Here is a 24,250-nt window from a genome sequence, read left to right on the forward strand (position 1 = left end):
ACCAGTCTCTATGAAAACATGCCTCAAGACCAGTTTGACGCCCTCTCAGCTTGGCTTTATCTCACCACCATTACAATCCCCTGGAGTGATCACAACAACTCACTCTGCTTTCGCTAGCAGACATGCCAATGGTTTGGTGGAGTCATGTCTTTTTTATCCACCATCTTCAGGTAATTGACTGATAACATTTAAAAAGCAACCAAAATGGTTATAAAGAGAGGATCCTTTCTTCTTAGAAAAAGGACAACTTTTTCTAAATTTCCATATTAAGCTAATACAATCTAAGTTCATTTATATGTAGGAGTACCTGTGCAGAATATCTTCATTTAAATCATATAGTCCTTCTTCATTTTCCAGTCTTGCAATTCAAACTAAAGGCAAGCCACACAATAGCATGTCTTAGTTATTAATTCTTGAAGCATCACAAGAGAAGTATAATTGAAAAAAAATCGACCACATGGCATGAGGAATTAATTCCTGATCCTTATGAAGGATCCGAAGATGCTTGTTAATTTCATTCATGATGCACTAGTTCTGAAAAGCCAAGCGCCGAGATACTCCTTTAGGAATGAGTTGTATGCTATATCAAGAATAAATAACAACATAACAAAAAACATAGCTCTTTAATGTGGCCAATAGAAAGAATGTTGATGAAGAAGAGCAGGACCCACAGCAATTGACTTTATAAAGTGATCCAAAGTATAACCCATTAATGGAGATAGATATATATATATATATATATATATATGCTGCAATTATCCAAGCATTAACCGCCTCCACCAAATCGAGAGTTGCGTCGTCACAATAAGACTCCTTGGATCGAGTCTCTTTCACTCCATTATACAAACGACCACGCCATGTGAGATTATCGAAATTCCTTTATTTCTGCCGCTGCCAAACGCGTTTCGACTACACAGTAGTCTTGATCACTGGTTACGGTTAGGGAAGCGCGCGGCCATTTTTAAAGAAAAAAATATCAGTTCATACTACGTCATTAACACTGCCTGTCAGCCGACAGGAAAGACAGACTTAAACTTATATATATATATATATATACATAGAGAGGGAGAGTTTATACTGCAGCATATGCAGTGGCACCAAGGCCCACACACTTCATTTATAATTGTGTTTCAGTACCAAAACATAGGTATAGAAGTGTATATTTTCCTTTGCTGGCATTCCGTCCCATGGTATGCTTTCCTCACCACTTATTAGTTGCTCAGCATACATGTCAATATTTTGCAATTAGAAAGAGACAGATGTTGAAAAAAAAATTGAGGCACTGTATATACCCCATATAAAGGATACTTGGGCCTTCTACAGAGACAAATGGATACTGGAGAGGGAGGACAAGCTTCCTTGCTGAGCTGTGCTGCGTGAAAGGGCAGGAATGAGCCGTATTTAACATTATAAGGTGCATTCTTTCCTTTGCTTGTGCTGGCGCCCTTTTGGCTCCTAGCTCCAAAACAGGCACTTTTGCACTGTGGTACAAGCAGGGATTTTAGTGGGTAGGGTCCAATCGGTGCTCAGCAGCGGCAGTTCCTAAAAGCAGGTGCCAAGACGGGTCCCTATCGGGCTCTCCATTTTTACCCTCACCCTCAGGATGAAAATAATATCTTTACTCTGCAGCAGTAATACTGCTTAAAGCCTTTGAAGTAACATCAAACAGACTTGTTTTAGTTCTTTCAGTCTCATCAGTTCAGAACTGAAGCATTTTCAATATTATATACAACAAAGCCATAGTTATTGCTTATTTATTTTATACAACTAACAACCTTTGACAGAGCCAATAGTCCTTGCTTGTTGTAGTTATAATGCTACTTGATGTATCCTATTTCTGAGTGCAATGACAGAAACATCAAAATAACAGTTGGGTGGCACACCATGCTAAGCACAGGCTCCCGTGCTCTCCATGCCACTAGAGTCAAACTATCCTGGCTGATGATGGTTGAAAGCCTGAAACCAGTCCTAGGATGTTTGTTTCCAGTCCAGAGAGGACCGGGCCTGGCAATGGGGGTTGCCCTGTTCCCATTGGGCGCAGGGTCAAGACGGATTTGCATTTGGCTGGGCCCAAACTGGAATGGCATGTTGAGCAAAAAAACGATGGATTAAGGCCCAGATCTCTGTACTTGGGTGAATGTATGACATTGTTCTGCATTCTGCCCTTCAATTTGCATTAAGCACAGATTTTTAGCATAGGTGTTTTTAAGCCACGTCCTTAATTACATCGAACAAGCCCATTTGACAGACCCCTCCATTTTTTTTATCCCGCTTAAAAGTCCTGGGTACATGGGGTGCCTGCATTGTAGGCAGGATTGTTTTGTTTTTTTTTTTGTAAATTTTTTATTTTGCAGTACACAAAGGGAACAATAAACAAATTACACCGCATCGGGCGCGCAGATGATCCCACACAGTGGGAAAAATAGTAGATCAGGACGAGACAATGATACATTGCTTAAAGAAAGAGCAGACAATGAGCCCTAACAGGCGCAGGACCTGGATAGTCTTGTACATGGCTCCATGGCTGGAAGTGTCCGCAAATCAAGCTGGGATTGTTTTTGTGTAAGAAGGGGCACCTTCCGGTATACAAACAATCCTCAGAGGCAGCCACGGCCCTTGTAGGGAGTTTCGGTGGGGCGGAGAGGCGGGGTGGAGGAGGGGCAGGGTGGGGGGTGCTAAAAACTGGAGTATGGCTAATTGAAGGTAAGTAAACAATTTAATTAATAAAATGAATTTCGTAGCGCGCCCTGCATCACAAAATGCGATGCAGGGTGAGCTACGAAATTCCCTGCAACCAGTAAGGTGATATTGCCTGCAACCAGTAAGGTGATATTTCTCATCACCTTATTGCTTTCCATTGTATGTAAATCAGGAAAAGGATTTTGTAAAAATCTTTGGTATTTGCTTATTGAGTGTTTTATAGGGGTGGGTGGAACTTGCGGAGTTTTACCCCACAGAATTCTGCGGAGTTACCTAAAAACTCCTTAAGATTCTGCAGAGTTCTGCAAGGGGCGGAAATCCACTCTCTCACGCTGCTCGTGCTTCTGATTTCTAATTCCAGGAGCTTGTCCAGTGCTGTAAAATCAGCTAGAATGTCACCACACAGTGCGCCAGAGGGTCCTGCTTCTTTCTCCTGCTCAAGTAGATTTTCTACTCAAGTGGCAGCTTTCATTACACGAGTAGCAACTTTCTCAACGCGAGCGGTAGTGACCTGCTGCGACCGCCCATATTAAGAAATCTTGCATGGAGGAAGGAGGTCTAACACTTGTTTTTTTTCTCACTTGTGCTTGTCAAATTAACGTTGGTGAGCCATGCACGATAAAACAAATCCTCTATGTGGAGTTTTTACTACGTTCGAAGCAGGGGCGCAAAGGGGACAAAACTTTGCAAACTCCACTGGTGGAGCAAAGTTTACCTCCTGCCCCTGGTGTTTTTTCGCTTTGATCATCAATACCTCATTGATAGGTTTACACACTATCGCTCCCAGCGTGTACTACATTCATCTGATGCTCTGCTTGCAGTGATTCCCAAAATCAATCAGATAAAGAAAGGGAGTGCCTCCTTTCTCTTTTGGCAGCGTAAGCTTGGATTCATCTCCCACTGAAGCTCTGCAGCATTAGGAAGGAACCACAGTTCAGTAAACTTCTTAAAACATGGGGCCTTATTTATGAAAAGTGACGCATCGCTGCGTGAAAACAGCGATGCGTCACTTTTCACTGCGCACTTCTTGCGACACCAATGATGCGTCATATTTAATGTATGACGCATCATGTCGCAAGGAGTTACAGATACGTCAGTATTTCTGACGTATCTGTAAGCGCAAAAGTGACGCATTGCTGGAGTGTGTCACAAAAGTGACGCAACTCCAGCAATGTGTCCTTTCACATGGGGAAAGCCCCATGTGAAAGGGCTTGCGTCAGTCTTACGCCTGCTGTGAGGCAGGCGCAAGATTTTGATGCAACAGCGTCCTAAAAGTGACGCAGTGAAATCTCATAGATCTCACTGCGTCACTATTACGAGGCTTTTTGCGGGGGAACGCCCCCTCTGCATACATTATACCTGATGAAGGTATAATGTGGCGCAGGGGTTTAAAAAGTGACGCATCTACCTAGATGCGTCACTTTTTAAATATGGCGCAATAAGGCGCATGTTTTACGCCGCCGATGCGTCACAAAAAGTGATGCATCAGCAGCGCAAAACTGACGCAAGGCCTCATAAATGAGGCCCATGGCTTTTTAACGCCATGGCAGGTTCTCTCAGTCTGTAAATTAATTTTCCTTAGCGCCCAGACACTTCCAGGACTAGCTAAGCGGGTAATACATTTTAATATTCATTCATTCATTCACTTTCATTTAAACAGAGGTAATGTTAGGTGAAAGATTGCTAAAATATAGCCGTTTTTGACCTATGAAATCGAGAGTCTACCGCCTGAATGAAGTCTGTTGGCATATATGGTTCAGTGTTACCATCTTATTTAAAGCTGGGTAGGATGGCTCAGTGGACTAGTATCTTTTTAATGACCCCCCATGATTACAGTTTCCAAACCTGTGGCGTCCGCGCAACTTTTCATCCTTCTGTGGTTCTTAAAACGAGTTTGATAACAATAAACCTATGTAACAGTCTCAGCACCATACTTTTTTGGAGTTGAACACGCGCTTTAATACCAAGTAAATTACCTCGCTGCTACTAAAGAGCGCTCCTCTTTCGTCTGAATAGGATAATTTAGCTTTTTGTCAACCAGCTCCCTGAGCAGAGAGCATTTACTCAGTGCTGCTAGTATCGGGTTCCAGCAATGAAAGACAAAACAGACAAAAATAGTCTCGCTTGAAAACAACCCCTAAATTATTTTGCATGTTTTACCCTCAGAGCTTCACACACCTCTCGCCTTGTGGTGGTAGACAGTTTGTGAAACCAGAGGTAGCTGCTGCCTTTCCCCCAGGCGTTATTTAGCCGCGCCTGAGTCTGAAATGGAATATTCCAGAAGAATGCCCATCAGAAAATCACCTTCATTTGTTTTGATTGCAACAATGCAGCTGTGCTATATTTCGGGCAATCACGCCGATTCTCCCTGATGATTGCACATGGCCTGGGGGCTCGTGTGATTACAAATGTGTCAATTTTACTCGTTCTGGTAAAAATATGTTTTTGATTCCCTATTCAAATACTGCTCCGGTTCTGTGTGGGATTCAGCAGCGTCGTGAACTCCACGTATTTTCGTGAAAGGTTAAACCAGGAGAAGGACATTGTGTGAATTAATAATATTTTTTTATTACAAAAAAATAGAAATAAATCAAAGATTGAGGTGCTGTGTTTTGGGGGGTTGGTTGATGCGTTAGCACAGGTCCCTCGGTGGCCCTGTATCAACTCTGCTTGTGGATGCCTGATCGTTAATGTGACAATTAATACTATTATTTTTAAGATATGTGCCTACTATAAATAATACAAAGCCATTTCGTGCTACAATCATTATTTTTAGTGAGGGAGAATACAATACAAGTGAATGATGATGACATGAGTTGACTGGCCAGTGTGGTGAGCTGCAGTGGATTCATCAGTGAGCACAATGGTGTTGTCACGTGTGTCAATGGTCTCACATGTTGTGTGCAGGTGTGGGCCAGCAGAAAAATGTAAATTGAGCCACACACCCCAGTGATTGCTGGGATGTGACCATGGTAGGGTTTTCGCTTCTAAAGTTGAGGACAATTGGCCATTGCCAAATGTTATGGAGGTGTGGCTAAGGCTGTCCTGAAAGTTGGGGAAAATCCTGCTTCTTGAGGGCCATGTGGCAGGAACACAATGCAATGCCAGTGGTCTGTGCCTCTGCTACTTCCTGTTCACAGGTGCTGTGAATGTCAGTGAGAGTGAAAGTCATGCCAGAATGAAATATCATAGGGTTGGTGAAAGACAGCCATAGATGATTTGGGCACAGAGTGCGCAAAAGGTGTCACAGAAAATACAAAGGAAGCGGAGGTGTGAATACGAGTAGCTCACATGCTGAGTCCTTTTGTGCATTTGTGAATTGAAAAGTTTCCTTGTCTTGGTTCCTCTATGGCTGAAGAAACCGCTGAGCCCAGGTGCGAGAGTATCATAGTGCAAGTCTGCCATGATGCCAGAAAGGTTGTATAGCTTGCACATTCTGCTGAAGCAACACTATACATGAGCATGTTTCTCTCGTGGGAGAGGACGTATCGGCAGGTGTTATCCAGGAGGCTCATATCAGTGTGGAAGAGCTGGCACTCGGGCGCAAGAGAGGAGTGAGACAGACGTTAGGCAAGGATTTTGGTGTGGTCATCAATATGTTAACCTTACAATGACAAAAATGCTGCAGAGCCTCGGTTGGTACATGGCATTCCTCAGTGACTCCGGAAAACAGAGCATTTGGTGTAATGAAGGATCGATGTCTGTTGTCATTAGAGTAAATCAATAAATCAAACAGGTTGGTAAATCGCAGCTACTCACCTGCGAGGGTCTCAAGGTGCTGGGGTGGGGGGGCTCCTTTGGATGCTGGGGTCATTCTAAAAGCCAGGTCTTGAGGTCCTTCCTGAACTGGAGCATTGTACGGCATTGCTGGAGGTGGAGGGGGAGGTCATTCCAAGTCTTGGCTGCGAGATTGGAGAAGACTTTCCTCCCGTTCTGGTCTTGTAGATGCATGGGAAAGTGGCCAGTGAGAGGTCTGCTGATTGAAGGTTTCTCTTGGGTGCGTGGAAGGAGTGAGAAGGCTATGCAGGTGCCTCCTGATGTATACCGGTGCTTGAATCGACAGTGCCTGTGTTTGGTTGCATGAGGGATTGTGAGTCGGCGCTATTGGTTTTGTCTCACCACTCCTCGCGGTACCCGTTTCGCGGGTCCCGTTTCGCTTCGTGGAAAACCCTTAGTGCACCGTTGGACCTGAAAATATTGCTGGAGGCGCCCACTGGATATCGACTGAGGGTGTGCTGCAATAGCAGGCAGGGCTGCGAGTGAGTAGCTGGCCCTGGACTTCAAATCCCAGGAGCACCCGCCAGCCCTCATTACCGGCACCTGGGCCACTCTCCCTGCTTGCTCCGCCCTCTGGATTCGTGTAAAACCCTCAGTCCTTGGATACAACTTGGGACGCTGTGTTGCTAAATCGGACATCTGCTGGGACTCGGCGCTATTGGTTTTGTCTCACCACTCCTCGCGGTACCCACTTCGCGGGTCCCGCTTCGCTTCTTGGGAAACCCTTAGTGCACAGTTGGACCTGAAAATATTGCTGGAGGTGCCCACTGGATATCGACTGAGGGTGTGCTGCAACAGCAGGCAGGGCTGCGAGTGAGTAGCGGGCCCTGGACTTCAAATCCCAGGAGCACCCGCCAGCCCTCATTACCGGCACCTGGGCCACTCTCCCTGCTTGCTCCGCCCTCTAACTTCATCCAACCCATATATCTTCAAGAAGGCACTCTCGCTGCGCGAGAGCGCGCTGGAGCGTGCCCGGGAGAACCCCAGGACAAGGGCGGGGCCGTCTAAGGCCGTCAAAGGACGTATAAGGACGCGACGGGCCATCCCTCGAACATCTGCTACTTCATACTTCCTGGTAAGGAAATTGCCTTTCTTCGATACGTGCCTACTATTCATCGCCACACAGAGACTGTATTATGCCTAACCTCCTGTGACAGTTACACTTCTTAGTAACTCGTGGAATATTCTAACTTTGTTTATTTATAAACATGGCCACTTCCACTGGGTCAAGTAACAACATCACGGTCCAAACTTCTAAAGGGGCGGTCACTGGTACGATTGACCACTTCTTTAAATGCATCTCTATAGTATTGGAGAAAGAAATTGCCGACACAGAGAAGCACCTTTCGCTTGATCTGGTAACGGGAAAGCGCTCATCATTAGGACAAATAGCCCAAGCACCCTCTCTGGGCACGCCAAACCTAGAAAGAGGTGGTTCTTCACAACTGGTTATAAGGGAGGAGGACGATGAACTGATCTGTCTTACTGGAAACGTATCCCCTCAAAACTCGTCAGGGGAGACAGATTCCACGGGCCTATCAGGTTCTCCAAATCTACTCATTTCCTCCCCTCCAGTGACAATCCAGAGTGGGGATTCGATCACCAAAGGAAAGAAAAGGAAAAGAAGGGGTTCTTCTCAAAAGAAAGGACGGGCTAAACGTATAAACAATCTAAATGCATTAGCCCAAGCCCCCTCGCAGCAAACAGTGACTGGTAATTCCTCCTCTACTAACCCTTTAGCGACATTACGAGGCCCTAACATGGAGGGCGAACTATTATCCAAATTAGAGGTTATGGTTAGGTCCCTTCTACTCCCTTTATACGAGAGAACTAGGTTGATTGGCGTAAAGTTAGATAAATTAGGTGATCAGCTAGAAGGAAACAAAGCGGTTCTAGCGGAACTAGTAAAAAACACACGCCATAAAGCAAATTGGAGGCCTTGCTGTGACGCCTAATCTGATCACAGAACAACCCTCAACCAGTAATACTGGGACTACAAAGGGGAAAAGTAAAGTGGTGACAAAATCCGTAAAAGCTTTGCCCACTAAAGAACAACCAACCCAACCTTCAAAAGCCCTCCCTAAACAAAGGGAGGCCCCAACCGATAAAGAGAAAAAGGTACCTGAAAATACCCCCTTATTAAATAAAAATAGATTAGAAAATGACAAGGGGGAACAGCCGACACAGCGATCTAATAGACATACGCCTAGGAATGTAGACTTACCACCTGAATCTGCCCCTTTTACTATAATATTGACAGAAGTACCGAAACTAGCAGAAGGGGTGAGGGAAAACCACTACGCCCTAAAAAACAAAATAATTCACTGGCTAGAACAAAATAGACCACTCCCTGCTCATGTAGATGGAGAAATTTTAGCAGTAAGGCGTGCTAACTGGGTGGGCTCAAGACCAAAGGATAAAAAAGGAGATGTAGTCATTGTAAACTTTAAAGACCACAGAACTGTGAGATGCATTGGAGACTGGTACGAGGCGAGAGGGGGGACTCCATTTCTACCCATTATGTCAGCTATTTTTATCCTAGAGATCCATCTTCCTATCAAAAAGCTAACCCTCTAAGAAAGAACCTGTTTCCATGGAAAGAAATGGGCCACCAACCCCTTTTCCAAAACCCTTTTAACCATCCAAATTGGGCATCATCCCACAGGGGGTTTAATAACTACAATTTCCCAGTACAACAGGGATTTAATTTCCCCACTTCTAACCGTTTTTCAATGCTTTACGGGTTAGATGGGGTGGACTGACTCACCTCGAATATAATTGGGGGTGAGAGTCCTAAAAAAAAATCGAATCCCATAGAGACTATTAATGTAATAGGGGCTGAAAAAATGGAGAACAAGAGGAATGAGGAAATGATAGCACACGATCACCGGCATGTACCTCCTAATCTAGCATTCCTAGAACTGGGCAAAGCCAGGAACTCACAAAATATATTAGGCGAAATAATAGACTCCGGAAGGACATATGGGCAAGCGACAGCACATAGACCCTCCTTAGAGGAAGTCTCCCAAATTGAGGCATCGCATTCACATAAAGGTGGGACGGTTTCACTCTTGTATTGGAATATAGCAGGACTCCGTGCTAAAATTGAGGATGACAGTGCCCTAAACTTTGTAAAAGAATACGGGGTTATCTGCTTACAGGAGACTTGGGCTACCTCGGAACACCATCTGGTGGGCTACAAAACCTATTTCTCCCCAGCAATAGCAGCTACTCATGGAAGGGCAAAGGGAGGTTTGGTCACTTATATAGCAAACACTATAGCTGGGTTAAAAGTCACGGTCCTCCATACAGATTCTAATTATCAATTACTAAAGTTGTTTTTCAGGAAGAAGGAGACTGTTCTCCTGGTAAACTACTATGATAATTTAATTGGCACAGAAGCGATAAAAATAATTGGTGAGCTCCGCCAAAAACTCAGTTATCAAATAAATCAAACAAAACTTATGGGCACACCGAGTATCCTTTGGGGAGGGGACTTTAATCAGCACCCCTGTCCTAAAATGAACACAAATATCTGTGGCCTAGCGGAGAATCAAGACGATAACATAGTTCACTTCCACCATTCTTTGGTAGGAGATTATTTAAATGAAACACTCTCTGAACTAGGTTTAGTGATAATAAATGAGGAAATAATTCTCAGGGAGGATTGGACCCAACTTACCTTGGGAGAGGATGTGAGTCGACCATCGATTACATCATGGCCACTAATACACTGACAAGTAAAATGAATGATTTTAGAATATTAGTCAACTGCTTAAGTGATCATGCAGCCCTGGGTGTGAATCTATCTTTAGAACAGGGCCAGCTCTCACCCCACCTTATAATGACCGCTCTTGCCCAGAATAAACTATACCTTTCCAAAACGAATGGTTATGCTCTGGCCTGGGAAAAGATAGACCCAGCTGATATAACAGCTAAGGTGTTACGTGCGGTTCACCTGGCCATATTAAAATGCCTAGACACAGATATAGGGGAAGAGGAGGTCCTTCAAAACTTTGATTTAATTCTAGAAAACGTGAAAAAAAGTTAACTATAAACAACAAAGGGAAGAGGGACACAAAAAAGGATGGTTTAACCATAAGTGCACACTGGCCCACAAAAATCTAAAAAGAGCACTTTCTAATAAACCAAGAAATCAGGAAAAATTTAAATTACTAAGGTCATATAGATTAGCCTGTAAGGAAAGGAAACTAGAACTGAAACAAGCCTTGTGGAACCAACTGCATGAAAGCTCCCAAAGTAAAAATAGCGAGGTATTCTGGAAAGTGATTAGAGACCCATTTCTAGCTGATAAAAAAAATCAACCAGCGATAGAGGTGGCTATAGATGGAAATACATGGGTAAATCACTTTTCAAAAATCTTTAGAAAAAACTCAGAAACAGATTCTATAGGGGGGATAAATAGCAATAGTAATATTCAGCAGACAAATCCTCTTCCCATTGCACTGGTTTTTACATTAACTGAAGTAATTGGTGCAGTAACGGCCAGTAAAAGTGGGAAAGCCCCTGGTCCAGATGGGGTACCAGTGGACTTTTTTAAATATAAATTAGATCTATTGGCCCCAATTTTAAAAAGGGTCTTTGATTACGCTATGAAGTGTGGTCTATTAAAATCTTGGAATCAATCTATTATGGTCCCCATCTTTAAGAAGGGCGAAAGACAGAGTGTTACTTGCTACCGTCCAATCTCACTTCTGGACTCACTGGGGAAAGTACTGGGCAGAGTGGTTCTCCAGCATCTACAGGAGTGGGTTGAGGACAGGGAGATTCTGTCTGATATTCAATTTGGCTTCCGAGAGGGTTTCGGTACGACGGAACAAGCTTTAAATTTATCTTTGATGATGGGGAAATATGTCTCAGCCAAGCGGGGTAGGTTATATATGGTTTATGTCAACCTCTCCGCAGCATTCGACTGCGTTTCCCATTCAAAATTATGGTCTATCCTCACTGAGATGGGGATGGAGCAGGCCCTTGTAACCTTCTTGAGAGAACTCTATACAGACGCTTCTGCTAGAGTACGTTTTGGAGCACAAGGCGAATTATCCGAACCATTTAAAGTAGAGCGTGGGGTTAGGCAGGGTTGTGTCCTGGCCCCCTTTCTTTTTTCCCTCTATACCAATGGCCTCGAGGTTGAGATGTTGAGGGGGGCCAGGATCTTCCGCGAGTAAGAAACCGCCTAATTCCCGCTCTGCTATACGCGGATGACGCCGTGATTCTCGCAAGAACACCGCGAGAATTACAGAAGGCTTTAGATAGATATGCAAGGTTCATGGGAACTTTGGATCTTCGCATAAACATAAAAAAGACCTACGTCATGGTGGCAGGAAGGAAGAAAAAAGGGGGAAAAGGTATTTTCCTGGATAATGAAAGGATCGAAACAACTGCCCAATATCCATATCTTGGCATCATGATGGATGAAAAGATAAACTGGAAACCAGCAATAGAAGCCCGAAAGCACCAGTTCCTACGAGCAATTGCGGCTCTTATACAATTCTCCCAAAAATTAGGAAAGAGACCACCAGTAGAATTGCTTCACATTTTTAAAGCTAAATGTCAGTCCACTGCATTATATGGGGCCGGACTTTGAGGTCATAAAAATATCAACTTTTTACAGGTAGCACAGAACACCTTTTTAAGATTCTTGTTGGCACTCCCGAGAAGTACATCCACTTATGCATTGCATATGGAGTTAGGCATTTCGCATATAGCGGACCTGGCGAAAATACAACCGCTCATGCTCTGGCGACGTATCTGGACCTCAACGACAAATACCTTATTGAAACAGATAATAAGAGACTGTATGTTGTTGGATCATGTGGGAAGAATTGAATGGTTAAAGTATGTAAAGAACTTTCTCACAGATCTGGGACTTAGTAAACCCTATTCCGCCCCGGAGTCAGTTGGCGAAATATCCAAAAAAGACCTAAAAAAAAGGGCACTGAGCCACATGGAAGAGCTACGATTTTGTATTGAGGCAAGAAAATCTTCGGTTCAAAACTCGATGGCAATCATGACCACCCTGGAGATAAAGCCTTATCTGACCTATGTCGACTCTCAATTTGAACGCTTTCTCTTAACAAGATTAAGAATGAACATCTTCCATAGACTGGTGGCATTTCCGACAAAAAATAGCTGGGAAGAGTGTCTAACAGTGTGCCCATGTGACGATATGTCAGAGCAATCCACTATGCACACGTTTTTGTTCTGTAGTTTCTACTCCGCACACCGTAAACTTTGGATATTCCCACTTCTAAGAAAAATGGGCTTAAGAAGATGTCGCCCCGCCATGTTACGTATGCAATTCATTGAATAAGAATTAGTCTGTAAATGCATAGCGTCCTTTTTAAAATGTATTTTTAAACATAGAGTAAATCTTTGACCAAAACATATCGTAAATTGTATGAAAAACGAGAGGTCTTGGAAAATTCCCTGATTGGTCTAAACTCATTTTTTAAAAACTTTTTTAAGATTAAAATTGACCTAGGGAAATGCCGTTAGTTTTAAATTGTATAGAATATTAACCTGTTGACTGTAATGTAATGATTTATCTGTTGGAACTCTTTTATGGTTTTTATAAATCTAAAAATCGAATAAAGATTTACTTACTTACCAGAGAGAAAAGTGGGTATATCTCTGGCTCAAGTCTTATAGGGAGCCACTCTATGGTTTGCTAGAGCGCCTAAGCTTTTATGGCAAATTTGGAAAAGTACTCTCAGTTGTAGGAGTTTTATGTCATATGAGGCTGTGTTCACTAGCAGCACGGCATTAGGAAACCAATGGAACATTACTGCTGCACCAAGTATGGTTAGGAAAGGACCCAATAGAAAGTGTACTAGGTCTGTGGCATAGCTGATGATGGAGTGTGTGCAGAGTAGTACCCAATGAGCCTACTGAAGCTTTTGGCATTTATTAGGCTATGAAATCTTCATTCCTATCCTTGCCAACATGAGTACATACCCAAGACACACCGCACAAAGGGGAGTTTGGGCCTGTCTATGAGTTTGACACTTCTAGTTTCATGACTGCCAGCAGTTTCATGGAGAAAGAACCTCCATGACACTGCTGTCAGTCCTGAAACTCGTAATGTACATGGCGGTGCCGCATTAGCACTGCTAGAAAATTGTGAGCCCCTGATCGCCGCAGGAATGCAAGGGAACATGAATCCCTGGCGGTTACAACAGTGCAATTGCGTTCCTACCACCAACGTTGTAATACAGCTATCGGACAACCGGTGCAGAGGTTGCTGGACTGCCACCGCCGCACCCCCATGGGTCTGGCGTTCCTTGGACCGCCAGACTCAGAAATAGGTCCTTAGTGAAATCTCAAAAAAGGAAGAGATCATAGACAGCCACTTTCCCCTTTTTCACCAAGACCTTTGGTTTTACTAAATATATGTATTACTTACTTACTTGTAGGGGTGTCCACCCAGACCTCTTCATCCATTGGTCTGTTATTGTGTCATTCACATTTTTGTTCTGCCCACTATAGCACACAGCATGGGGGAGTGGGTCAGCTCACTTCAGCCACTGGATAATCTCACTCAGAATGAAAGCATTCTGTCCTTTCACAAGGAGTATATCAACACACAAAATAGTTCCCATAAGTGGCGGTGACTACAATGGTAATGTGGGCATTTTGAGACAAAAAAAATATTTGCTTTTACCAATTTAGTTTTAAGATGTATGAGGGCCCAGCAGCTTTCCCAACAATACAGTTTTGCAAAGACCATGACAAAACAAACATTGACAAAGCCAAAAGGCTGGTGATGAATGACTGATCTATTGGCTTTGCCAGTCCATATTAATTTCAGCTATTGTAAAAGGGTGCAAACACAAACAGTGACCAACAGACCCTTTTGTGTTGCCCGGCGGTGTCGCCTCTATGACCCACCAATATTAATCAATGAAGAAGCAGGCGCTGGAGACTGAAAGGCAGGAAACGAGGGTTTATTCTCTCCGGAGGAGAACACATCAATTCGGACAGCAAGTATCGTCACCAGGTGCTCTAACCGCATCTCTGAGGCCTGGCCTCTTATACTCAGGTTTACTGCTTTATTACATGAAACACATAGTCGTCAATACTTTGATGTTTGGAAAAGCACACTAGGAATCCCCGCTTCAAGCCCGTTCCCACACATTTACAGTTGAAGCCCCCGCCCCGGTCACAACAGGTGATGATTATCGTGCAGCTGGACATTCCGCCGATTCACGGAATGTGTGGGGTTGGTCGGATCTAAGGGTGTTCGATCGACTTGAGGGTCCTTTGATAAGGGGAGGCTTCCTACTGTACGGGGTAATAAACAGTATCCGCAGGGCCAGGTGGTGGCTTGGGAACAAGGAAGACAGACGGGCACACAGGAAAGAGGGGGGGTTTGCATCAAAGGGCCTGAGACTATGAAAGGAATGAAGGGAGGTGTCGCGCTGGGAACAGGATGGGATTCTGAGGCAGATCTGCGCTGAAGAGGGGTTTATGACCCAAGGCATGTGAGAGCGAGGGGGTTATCAGCGTGCGGGGGATGCCTGTGAGGTTGAGAGAGAGAGAGAGAGAGAGAGAGAGAGAGAGAGAGAGAGAGAGAGAGAGAGACGCGCTGGCCATCAGCGAGGGGCAGAGGGGCCATGGTGCTAAAAATGGCTGCCGCTTACGCGCAAGGCATGTGAAAGCGGGAGTGATCAGTGCGTGGAGGTGCTTGTGTGGGTGAGGAACCGTGTTGGGGGTCAGGGGTGTGCAGAGGGTGGTTCTGGTCAAGGCAGCTAAAGTGGTGGGTGTGTGTGACGAAGAGTGCGGCATCGGGGCAAAAAGGGAAGATGGCGTAGATAATGTTCATCAAACCGTATCAATTTTCCACAGTCCTCCCTTTAACATTTCTAAGACATCTTGCTGGCCTATTTCCTATCTATATCTACTGTTATGTTCATAAGTAAGGAAGTGATAACCCAGGTGAAGGAACTGTACATAAACATTACATTTTAAAATCTTTTCATCTGCTGGGCGGGCACATCGCTGAGCTTTGTTGGATGCAATATCAGACAAAAATTATGCAGTGAGAGCGTTGGGTACAGATCATAGATGTTTGTAGTCATTCGGAATAGGAGCCGATAGGTTACCACGTAAGTAAGTTCTTTTTGTACTCGGTTGGAGCATAGTCAATTCAATGGTGGTTGGGAGAGAAATGAGACATAGTAAAAACAATAATCAGGGTTCCCAGTGTCTTATGGTCGTGGGCCATTACTAGTGAGTTCTCAGCATTCTTTGTCGTCTTCTGTTGGCACTGTTGAGCACCTGTACTACGATTCGTTCTTTAGCAGGAATGTCCATGTGGGTTGAGCCGTTGGAGGTCTGCGGGCAGGAGAGTGTCTTTGTTTTGTTTCGCCAGACCTCATGGGAGAAATGCGTTATGGTTTTGGAGCAGATGCATTTTCTTCCATAATCCAGAGTGTGGTCATTAGAAGGAGACAGAAAAGGATTGTGGTGAAGGGTGCAATTGTCTTTGAGTTGTGGAGTCTGTCTGTTCCTGTATTTCTGTGGTGGGTATTTCCTGTTGCTTCCATCATCTTCAAGGTGTTCGGTATCGGGCAGAACCACATACTTCGTTTAGCTTCTCTTTGGGGTGACCCTTGGTGGTGTTTTTAGGTCACCGTTCTGAGATTTAACACAGTTCGTGGTCTACTTAGTCAGGGCTCCCTTCTTTTTGACGCAGGAAATACCCTTCTCCGGATGGCACAGTAGGATTTAGAGGATTTTGAAAGTTCAAGTGGAGGGAGGGGGTGTGTGCGAATAGTCCTTGTGGTAGGTCGCAGGAGGAGGGGATGGAGCAGGGCCAGATCGGGAACAGACCAGGGAGACGGAAAATTTTAGACAGGCGGGTCCATAATCACGTTCAGAGAGCGGGGACTTTTCGGCACACGTCGATCATAGAGCAGGGGCCTCAGATCGGCCCTTTCCTTTAGTTATGGCGGAAACAGTGCCTCGTCCTGCGACTCCTTACTGTTGTGGTCTCGCCTTGGCCTCCGTCGCCGGGGTTCCACGATCTGCAGTCAGGCCGCATGCTCCCACATCCGGTCTCTTTCTCCTCCGACAGTGGTACCCTTAAATGAGTTTGAAAAGACAGTCTTTAGAGGTTTTGCAGAGGAAGGTAATTACGTAAATCTATTTCTCTCCCAACACCAAGCAACTGGGGTAAACATCCGCTACATTGAGGTCTACAGCCAACGTATAAACAATTGATGATGGGTTTGCTGGGTTCCCAACAACTTCCCTTCGTGGCTATTTCTTTGGCGTTTTGTCGGTTTATTACATTCATTTGTCGTGGTACGAGGTCTGATACCCATTCATTGCATTCGTTTATTACAGTCATGTCAGTTCTCCTGGTAGAGACCCATTTCCCTAGTACGAGTCTTGCAAGGCTAGACCGGTCTTCAGGGCTTTGTATTTTACGGAAAAGTGTAACGTGTTATTCACCATAGTCTGATAGGCATCCTTCTGAGGAATGAACATAGGCTAAACGATTCTCCATTACATCAATGCGTCCTATCTTTTAGCTAAACATCTCATTTTCAACAAGTTTTACTGCAACAAGTTCTTTCATTTTTCGATCTAATTTTAACTTTGTAAACATTCTAATCTCTACATCGTTTCTTACAACCTGGCTACTTCATTAAAAACTCGGGGGGGGGGGGGGGTTTGCGATAATCATTAAACTCATCTTTGGGGCGAGTGGGGTCTTATGGAAAACAACTAGGAACACAGTGAATTGGAGCAAGGGACATTTTTCAAATTCTCGTCTGGGGCAGCCGATACAAAACTGATGGTGTCCTGGGAAGGCGGGTATATCTCGATCGCCTTTGCTGATAGGGGCATGGATACAATTTTGGGACGGGGAAGGTCGCGTTACCAGAAACATTTTATCATGGATGCCACTGACAAGTAGTTCCCTCAAAATGGCTCAGATTAGAGAACCTTAGTCGTCTTACCTGTCCCTTTCTTTTCGGTCAATCTAGGTTTCATCAATATTTAGCAGAAAAGGAGAGGTATTAACATGGCATCAATGCAATTTTATTAAAAACTAATTTTGTGCAAATACTTGTGGTATTTGGAGCCAATTGGGTGGTACACCAGGTTCGCCAATTAGGTGCCAGTCGTTTAGGGAGAGACAGAGAGAGAGTGAGGGAGAGAAAGATAGAGAGATAGATAGAGAGATGTGCAACGATAGGCTAAATGATACACATGTGTCCTGGGAGAGTGACTGTGTACCATTTAGGCTATTCAGTGCATTACCCAATATGAGACGTTTCGGGTCTGTGTTAGGATGTAGAAAGCATGCAGTTTGGGACGGAAGAGCATTAGGTCAGGTACAAGAAGGACGTGCATTGAGTTGGGCGCCCTTTGGTGTCATCTTGCAGCGTTAGTCCGTTTCATGTATCGGGCGTGACGTGGCTCCAGATCTGTTACGATACCCTAATCGTGATTCCATTGTAACCTGCAGAGGGAGAAAAAGAGGGAAAGGGAGGGGGAACAACATTCGAGCATATCAAATGTACGGGCACGAAAGTCCTTTACTTACCACATACCCGTCTTATCCCCTCAGGATATAATCCCTGGGGTCTCGGTTTCCGAAGTCAAAGGGGTGGGCAGTGTGGCAAGGGTGGTGAGCGATAGGTTGTTCATGGGGGAGACGGTCCGAGGGTGGCATTATAGGTCGTGTGTGTGGGGAGAACGCTAAAAAGTAATCAGAGGTGCCTAGCGCGAGGTATCTGGTTTGTAAATGTATCCGGCTATTGGGGATCCTTAAAGTCACTCCCAACGCTGTGATGTTCTAGGGCATATCAGTTCTTCGGCTAACCCTGTCCCTTAGTACCTTCGATCATCATACCCTTATGACATTCTAACATTCATACCGTTTTGCTTTTACCCATTCTCCGAAGTCGGGGTCCTTCTTCATGCGTTAGTTCCTGAGCTTAGTCGCATATTTGGAGGCAGCGTATCATACCTTAGATTCGATCATAAATCCGGGGCCGAACAGCCATTTTTCTAATAACCTTAAAAAGAGAGCAAAATGGTTGTGCACAAAATAGCCCTCCCGCCGATTCCCACATTTACAAAAGTATGTGATACCCATTCATAGTTTGGAAAACCTTTATTTGCATAATCGTTCAGTACGTAAAATGTGAGAGTGCAATCATATTTTGGCTGGACGTGGCGATGGTGGAAGCACATACAGTAGGGGGGTTTGTCGCATAAGAACATGTTAAAAAGGCCTAATTAATTATTTGCACGTAACTAAAAACGTCTTGTTAAGTGATGAGGGATCAGGGGCATTTTAGTTCATAAATGGGAACACAGTCAAGCTCATTGTAATCACATTTCCTAGATGTATACCGTGGGTGTGTATCATAAGCGACATTATGTACCAGTTACAATAAATACCAAAATAAATCGTTCATTGAAATCAACATTTTGACGGGACCCCTTTCAAATGTTCGCCAAGCGAACCCTCCTCTCCTTTTCGTCAAGTGTGCAAAGGTTCACATATATATCTTAGTACATCAAGTCTCATTAGCTAAAGAACACCACGAGGTGTCCGTTAGTTCCTATTTGATACCGGCGCCATTTTGGGCGAGGCCGGTTTAGTCCGGAAGTAGCATCAGGGGAAAAATGTCTCCGACGATTGGCGGTTGGACCAGAGTCCCTTTCGGCAGTTCAAAAACCTGTGCTAACAGAGGGGCTGGTGGTGTGGACCGTCAATCAAAAAGGGGGAGGGAGGTAGAATCTTTCTTACCGGGTCACGTTGATGCTCAGCCGGAACTTACTCGAGTTCGTTAGCCCATAATGTTCCTAGGTGGTTCAGACTGAAGCTGGTGCAGACACGAGAGCACCACCATCTTGTGGTTATGTCGTGGTCGTTCCAGTTGTTCCCTACCGGAAGCCTGTAGGGGCCGAAGGCTTCTGGGACTCTGGTAGAATCTTCAAAGCTGTGGGGATGTTGTCGGAGGTGGGGGCTCGTGCCCAGGTGGGCAAGTGCCCGAGTTGCAATTCCGGACAAAGTTACTCCAGCGGCCTAGACCCGCCTTCCAGAGGGCCCAGACGCCATTTTGAGACCCTGCAGCCGCCGCCCTTCGTCGTGTCTTTCAGGAGTGGAAGAAACTTCTTGTGGCGACAAAGACAGAACATCATGCTGTTGGAGCAGGACATTTGGTTCGGGGCGCCAGGGTGCAGCTGTGGAGCCTTCACCTGGGGAGGTGAGGGAGGCTCGTCCGTGCCGCCTCCTTCTCCCGGCGCATCCCACGCCGTCCCTTTGAATCAGGGGTGCACATGATGACCACCCTACACCCCTGACTCCGACTCTTGGGGGACCATTGTATGTCCGGTGCTGCACAAGTATGCCCGTCGGACATTGTATGTTCTGTGCTGCGAAAATAGGCCCGTTGAACATTGTACGCTCTGTGCTGCGGAAATAGATCCGTCAGGCATTGTACGTCCTGTGCTACGCAAATAGATCTGTGGCCCGGCTGGAGGATTTCGGCACCGGGCCGGGGCTGGGAAACCTCCTACCTGTGGAGGTGGGAGAGGCTCGTCCGCGTCGCCTCTCCCTCCCAGTCCCCCCTGCGCCAGTTCGATGGAGGAATTCGTGATGGCCGGACCAGGAGATACGAGGGAGGGGGTCATCTGCATCCGCCCCCTCCCTACTCGTGGCCCAGGGGACGTCACCCCAGGAAGGAGAGTATGGGAAGATCATTTCATGTCGGCCCATGGAGCCTCCTGTACCTTCTCGTCGGCGATTTCTTTTGGTCTATGGCTGATGGCTGGCCCCGCCCCACACGTGCTGTGTGTTTCACCTTCCGGATGGGCGGGACCGTTGACTTGTTACATTTTGAGAACTTCCGGAGTGAGCATAATATGTTTTGTATTGTTCCTATTAGTACAGTTTACTTCAAAGAATGTTTTACTAGTTTTTCTATTTATCGTTGGTTGTGTGTTATCTTTATCGTAATTAAATCCTAAATTATATAACAGATGCTTGGTTTCCTTGAGTCCTTTTCTAACGGGGGATTGTCTACGCAGGCCTGTAATTGCTTCTGTTTTTCAGAGTGGGGGGGGGCAACAGGGAGCAATCAGTCCCAGAATTCAGACATGTCGTTGAAATTGGTCTGACGAAATCTGTGCCATCGAGCATAATCAAACGTGGTGGTTCTATCCGTCCTGTCCGTGTTAGTCTGATTTGTTTTTATCTTGCGCCTTCTCCCTTTCTGCCGACCTGTTATTTCTGTCGACCCTCCGCTCTTACCTATGTTCTGTAGAGTCGGGCATTGGGCTTTCCAGTGCCCGAGACATTTACAAAAAGCACATTGGTTTTGCCTTAAATCTGTTCGTCCTGTGCATAGTGTCGGGGGATTACTTTTGGGTCGTTGTGCCTCGGGTTTGTCCTGTCGACACATCCCATTACACCGTTCTCTTTTTGTATCTAATCCTCGGAACTGTGTCGTCGCTGGCCCTTCCTTTCGCCTACCAGGCGTTTGGAGGGTTGTCTGCCGCGTTTCTTTACCTACTCTGACTTCGTCTTTTTCCTTTTGTTGCGTAGCTTCTTTGCGCCACATACCGAGACTATCGAGCATAATAGGCGTTGTCTTATTATTACGAAGGGCTATTTCTACCGTTTCTATTTTGTCTAAATCGAAGGATCCTATCAGTGGCCACTGTTTCTCTTGGTTTGCTTTGGTATACTTGTGCCATAGCTTACTATAGGCTATGGTAATTAATCCATACTTTGTGAACATGTCTTTATTAGGGGTGCCTTCCAGCGGGGCTAGATGGTCCACCTCTAATAAACGGTCCGGGCTGAACCAGCTATCCATCAGTGGGGAGAAGACAGGCATGACGGATCACAATGGGGATAATAGTCAGCACTACCTATCTTATCACTGCGTGCAAAGACTAGACAGAATATTTATATTCTACGTTGTTTGCAGGCAGTGAATACCTCAAGAACCAATATCGGGCAATCAGTGTTTGGTCAATAAATAAAAAATAAAAAATGGTCAATGGGGAGAATAAGTAGGCCCGCAAAGGTCTGCGTCACCTACCCTTTCACTATCTGCAAAGAGGGGGACCTATTCTTTTCCTGTTTGCAGACAGAGAATCTCCAGAAAACAATCCGTAACAGTTAATCAATGGGGAGGGGCAATTGATCAGTGGGGGAGAAAGATAGGCACGACGGGTGCGTTACCTATCCTTCACTGCTTGCAAAGAGAGAGCCGGTTGTTTCTCCGTTTGCCGACAGCGAAACTCCAAATAAATTAACAAAAAGTAATACTAGTATTTTCCATCAATTATCAATCATTTTGCGATTTGTCGTGTTTACACGACCTTACCCGGACCGCATGGACAGTTTCTTGTCTTCCGAATCCAGCGCCCGATCGTCCTCTTCTCTTTGTACTCCTCGTGGCACTCCTGATGGTTCCCAGTCAGGACCGTAGATCACTCGAGAGAGGTCCGTTCGGAACCAGTGAAGTTCGGATGATCGGCTGTCAGACGAGGGTCTATCGGACAGGGTACCTTCCGATCGTTGCAGTCGTTCACTCTGTCATCAGGTCCTCTCCCACTGGATCCACGAGTCGCTGATGGGCCCCACATTGGGCGCCAATTGTAAAAGGGTGCAAAGACAACCAGTGACCAACAGACCCTTTTGTGTTGCCCGGCGGTGTCGCCTCTATGACCCACCAATATTAATCAATGAAGAAGCAGGCGCTGAAGACTGAAAGGCAGGAAACGAGGGTTTATTCTCTCCGGAGGAGAACACATCAATTCGGACAGCAAGTATCGTCACGAGGTGTTCTAACCGCATCTCTGAGGCCTGGCCTCTTATACTCAGATTTACTGCTTTATTACATGAAACACATAGTCGTCAATACTTTGATGTTTGGAAAAGCATCCTAGGAATCCCCGCTTCAAGCCCGTTCCCACACATTTACAGTTGAAGCCCCCGCCCCGGTCACAACAGGTGATGATTATCGTGCAGTTGGACATTCCGCCGATTCACGGAATGTGTGGGGTTGGTCGGATCTAAGGGTGTTCGATCGACTTGAGGGTCCTTTGATAAGGGGAGGCTTCCTACTGTACGGGGTAATAAACAGTGTCCGCAGGGCCAGGTGGTGGCTTGGGAACAAGGAAGACAGACGGGCACACAGGAAAGAGGGGGGGTTTGCATCAAAGGGCCTGAGACTATGAAAGGAATGAAGGGAGGTGTCGCGCTGGGAACAGGATGGGATTCTGAGGCAGATCTGCGCTGAAGAGGGGTTTATGACCCAAGGCATGTGAGAGCGAGGGGGTTATCAGCGTGCGGGGGATGCCTGTGAGGTTGAGAGAGAGAGAGAGAGAGAGAGAGAGAGAGAGAGAGAGACGCGCTGGCCATCAGCGAGGGGCAGAGGGGCCATGGTGCTAAAAATGGCTGCCGCTTACGCGCAAGGCATGTGAAAGCGGGAGTGATCAGTGCGTGGAGGTGCTTGTGTGGGTGAGGAACCGTGTTGGGGGTCAGGGGTGTGCAGAGGGTGGTTCTGGTCAAGGCAGCTAAAGTGGTGGGTGTGTGTGACGAAGAGTGCGGCATCGGGGCAAAAAGGGAAGATGGCGTAGATAATGTTCATCAAACCGTATCAATTTTCCACACTATGTGCCGGTGCTTGTTATAAAGGAGTGCTTATGCATTACAGCTAGCTAGGTATGGTGCTTATTGTGACAACCTCATTTATTGAAGTTGCATGCACAACCATTTGATTAAAACACTTTTTCGCAAAGTTGACTGAGATATTGCTGGAAAGATTTAGCAGCACAGAGTACCTCCTCTCCTTAGTCTCAGCCCGCAGCATGTACTACTTTCCACTTCAACCGATTATTAACTGACCTGATATTCGAGCTGAGAGCCAATTTCAAAATGCTTTATTCGGAGCCATACACAGACAATTACTAAGCTGCAACATGATTAGAAAAAGATAATGGCATCCAAAGAGGAAGTGTTGTGCATTTCTTCTTCACTTTATTTTCTGAATGATTCACAGTGAAAAAGAAAGAAGGAAAGCGTCCATATTTAATCACTTTCACTGGAAAAAAAAGTTCTAGGACATGACTGTTAGCTTGTCAAGAAATTACTGTTAACGTTTCACTAATGAGGGTACTGAAGGGATTTCATTGGTCTATCTCAAAGGTTTTTGGTCATTCATAGCCTTCAACTCAATTAATAAAATACCAAGCATTAGCAATGCCAATGGGTATGGCTTTAAAGGAAAGTTATATGGTAGTTTGAAGCATTACAAGTAAATATCACGGAAGTAGAAGTATATTTGTGGGGAAGCAAACATCTGTAGAACGAAATTGGTGTAGGTTAAAGGGTCAGGTGACAGGTGCACAGTCAAGGCAGCCTAAAACCCTATAGGTAAATGAGTGACCTCCTCCCATCTGTACTGCTACCAGCGAAAAACAACATAAATTATTGTTATTTAAGACACTTTAATAGCAATTCCAGTGTTATGTGTGTGCCCCTGAAAGTTCAAGATTAGGCAGCTGGATACATATGCAAAATGATCACAGCAGTGTGGAGAACAAGCAATTTTTTGTGAGAGCACACTACTTTTGCCCAATCAAAACATGTACTCCTTTGTGCCAACATGTGGGCAAAGCCAAAGCTGCTTTCTAGTGGTGCTCACATAGTTGGCCAGTGACAGCTGTGCTATCAAGCCAGACCTTAAAAAGTGGCCAGCATCAGTAT

This window comes from Lissotriton vulgaris, chromosome 4_1, assembly GCF_964263255.1.
Source record: "Lissotriton vulgaris chromosome 4_1, aLisVul1.2, whole genome shotgun sequence".
Taxonomy (NCBI): domain Eukaryota; kingdom Metazoa; phylum Chordata; class Amphibia; order Caudata; family Salamandridae; genus Lissotriton; species Lissotriton vulgaris.